The sequence below is a fragment of the Carlito syrichta genome, unplaced genomic scaffold (assembly GCF_000164805.1).
Source record: "Carlito syrichta isolate Samal-C Ts95f unplaced genomic scaffold, Tarsius_syrichta-2.0.1 Scaffold301948, whole genome shotgun sequence".
Taxonomy (NCBI): domain Eukaryota; kingdom Metazoa; phylum Chordata; class Mammalia; order Primates; family Tarsiidae; genus Carlito; species Carlito syrichta.
The window spans coordinates 237,609-241,603 of NW_007246044.1; the positions used below are offsets into that span (position 1 = coordinate 237,609).

Consider the following 3,995-nt stretch of genomic DNA (forward strand, 5'->3'; position numbering starts at 1 on the left):
GTACATGTAACCAGGTACAAAGATAACAAAATTCAAAAGTAGAAAAGTTATTATTTATAATATTTTCTCTCTTTTTTATTTTTCTATGTCTCCAAGAACTATACATATCAGAAGTCACTCTTCTAAGACACTCTTCATCATTGTGAAGATGAATCTGGCTCAAGTATCACTCTTTACTTGATGGTTATGAAAGGTTTTTTTTTTTAATTCAGAAAGAAATAACAAGAATTATTATTACTATTGTGAGTGTTTGGCATGAAAATTCAAGTTAAAAACTGACTTGAAATGCAGAGCCTTTTCATTTCAAGAAGTCACAAAGATTTCTCTACTTTTCCTCATCTTTTTCTTGGTCTTTCCTAGACTTTTAATAGCCATGACACAAGGAAATGGCACTGAAGTGACTGAATTCTTCCTTCTGGGAGTTGGTGTTCGACACAAGTTTCAGTATGTCCTCTTCATTGTATTTTTTCGGATCTATGAGACCTCCAGGGTGGGTAACATTGGAATAATTCTACTCATCAAGATGGATTACAGACTTCAAACACCCATGTACTTTTTCCTACAACATTTAGCTTTTGTTGATATCTGTTACACATCTGCTATTATCTGTTACACTCCCAAGATGCCCCAAAACTTCACACAATAACTTGATTTCATTTCAGGGCTGTGTGATGCAGTTATTGGTTTATGCAACATTTGCAACCAGTGAATGCTACCTCCTGGCTGCAATGGCAATAGACCATTATGTCGCCATCTGTAAACCCCTTCATTATCCCAGAATCATGTCCCAAACTATCTGCATCCAACTGGTAGCTGGATCATATGTCATGGGCTCAATAAACGCCTCTGTACATACAGGCTTTACATTTTCACTGTCCTTCTGCAAGTCCAATAACATCAATCACTTTTTCTGTGATGTTCCCCCAATCCTCTCCCTTTCATGCTCCAACACTGACATCAACATCATGCTACTTGTTGTCTTTGTGGGCTTTAACTTGATGTTCACTGTGTGGTTGTCAACTTTTCATATATCTTCATTATAACCACCATCCTGAAGATGTCTCCCACTGCAGGGAAGAAGAAAACCTCCACGTGTGCCTCCCACCTGACAGCTGTCACCATTTTCTATGGGACCCTCTCTTACATGTATTTACAGCCTCACTCTAGGAATTCCCAGGAGAATATGAAAGTGGCCTCTATATTTTATGGCATTGTGATTCCCATGTTGAACCTTCTGATCTACAGCTTGAGAAATAAAGAGGTAAAAGAAGCTTTGAAAGTGACAAGGGAAAAGTAATCTCAGATTGGACCCAAATGTTAGAATTTAGCACATGGAAGCATCCAGTACAGATGTTCTACTGAAATTCAATGTTCCTAAAATAAGGAACATGTTCACATCATAAATCAGTGCTACTTCTTTCAATAGATAAACTCTCAAATTGTGGAAAATGTAGTAGAAATATTTCTTGGAATTAAAAAAAATGCTTCTTGGAAGTTAGCGACACTATACTAGTTTGAAAGTTTCTGACTTCACCATTCAGTAATAAAGGGATTAATGAAGAACACCTCCTCAGTGTGGAGGAAGTGCCTAATACACAGGAAATACTTTAAAGTCCTTCATGTTATCTGACGATTAATTTCCCCCTTTATTGTCTCTGCAGTGATGGTGTGACTCATTCATCTTGCCACCAAGAGATGAATGTCTCCCTTCCCACTATATAAGCATAAAGCTGGGGAAAGTAACTTGCTCAGCAATGGCTAGCCAATAACTAGCATATTCTTAGCATATTGTTGTTACTCAGTAAACATTTGTTGAGAAAATAAATGGATAAATTAAAGCAGAATGGAAAGAACAGAAATCTAGACAGAACCCTCTCACAGGAGCTGGAAGTAGTAAACTTCACAGCTGTTTCTGGGTTGAAAAGTGAAGCAGCAGCCAGAGCTTTGCTGAACTTATTGAGAGAACCAACTGCCTGTAAGAACATCAAACAATGTTATTGTAAATAAACATACAGAATGAAGTTTTAAAGTCCATGTCTATCATTTTATATGCAGCAGGGTAGAATAAAAGACTAACAGGACACACAGGTAAGCAGATCCATTACCTCAGATCTTTAGTGTCTTGATGTTATCAGTTTTTTTCAATATACAGTTTATAAGATAAAATATGTGAAACCAGTTTAGTCGCTTGAGCAAGTTATTGGGAATCTTCAAGAACTGCTTCTTTTTTGTTATTACTGATGTTATTTTATTTTGGTGTCTGAGGTCAAGGCTGTGTGTGTGTGCACGTGCACACTTGTGCATCCTTGTGTGTGTGTGTCACAGAAGACACATGGGCATAAGGTATCTAATGGCATAGGGAAACTATAGACATTATATAGAATATGTGCAGAGCTGTCATCTAGCCATAGTAGATGCATGAATTCTATCTCCATCATTCTCCATCAGAAAAAAAGACAAAAACACTGTTTCATGGATTAAATCCTTGATACCTGATATGATTTTTTTAAAACCACCATTTCAGCCGGGCTCGGTGGCTCAGTCTGTAATCCCACGCTTTGGGAAGCTGAGGTGAGTGGATTGCCTGAGCTCGCAGGTTCAAGACCCGCCTGGGCAATTTGGCAAGACCTCATCTCTACAATAAATAAAAAAAATCAGCCGGGCATGGTAGCGCGTGCCTGTAATTCTGGCTACTCGGAAGGCTGAGGCGGAAGGATCACCAGAGCCCAGCAGGTTGAGGCTGCAGTGACCGGGAGTGTCTACTGCACTCCAGTCTGGGCAACAGCGTGAGACTCCGACTCAAAAAAAATAAATAAATAAAATAAAATAAAATAAAAATAAAACCACCATTTCAGGGATTAATTCTCAACATGTGGTATGATTCCTTGTATAGATAACTGACAAGTACAGTTAAGAAAAAAGTCAGACTGCTACTGCCTGGGATATTGGTGCTGGGAGACAGGAGACAATGGTTATCTACCACTGCAGTGAAAGAAAAGTTATCTGGGATAGTAACATAACAATAGCTCAGAAGCCTTACAGGTGGAGTGGAATTATGCCACTCTGTAAGTCTTAGGTTATGCTAAGGGGGTGGTCCTCATCATATCCCCACTTAATTCAAAACCTAGATTATGACAAATGATGAACTACCGCAGTCTCAGCCAAATGGAAGCAACAATCTCAGCTGCCACACCAATGTGCAATTGTTGTTAGAAGAAACAGCCTCTAGTACTATGCACTGGCACTGATTCGGAAATGCATTCTCTTCAACACCTATCAGGAAGCAAAGTCAGAAGCAAGGTACATTCTCTTGGCATAGATACCAGCATTCATTCTCAGTCTTACCTAGGGCTATCTAAACTCTCCTCAGCCACAGTCTAGTCTATGGGACCTTGGCCATCTGGAAACCTATAGAACATCACTCTAGTCCACTATAGTGCTGACATCATTGGACCTGAGGAAGAAGAATGGCAAGCACTCTGTGGTAATTTGTTACTGAAGCAGTAGGAACAGGAAACTAAGGCAATATTCATGGAAAAAATTGTACCAAGCAGTATGTACAATAAAGAGTATAGCAATAGTCATTCAAATGGCTGTCACACAAGGGAATGAATAAATCAATTAGGTTTTAATCACATAATAAAATATTAAGCAGAAGTGAAAATTAATGAGCTTCTACTACCACAACACAACAGGTAAGTTTTAGTACTATTGAGTAAAAATAAACATCCCAGAATAAAATAGAATAAAATTTTGTGTTAGGTTCAGTAACAGGCAAACTAAAAAATATATAGTTTAGATGTGCGCGTGTGTGTTAAAACTAGAAATCAAAACATAAGAGGACTTAATACACAAAGCATCCACAATGTATGTATTTTCAGATAACGATGAGAGCAGGCAAGTATGTGGGACAGAGAGGGAATACATTGGTGGGTACACGTTACAGATAATTTTCAAGTCCTTGAACTTAATGATGAATTTAATAAATCATTGTG

The 3,995-nt window shown here is 38.2% G+C and overlaps 1 pseudogene; it reads left to right on the forward strand.

Annotated features, from left to right (window-relative positions):
- The first annotated feature begins 373 nt into the window (after nt 1-373).
- LOC103258052 lies at nt 374-1,297 on the forward strand (annotated as a pseudogene).
- Nucleotides 1,298-3,995: the final 2,698 nt, after the last annotated feature.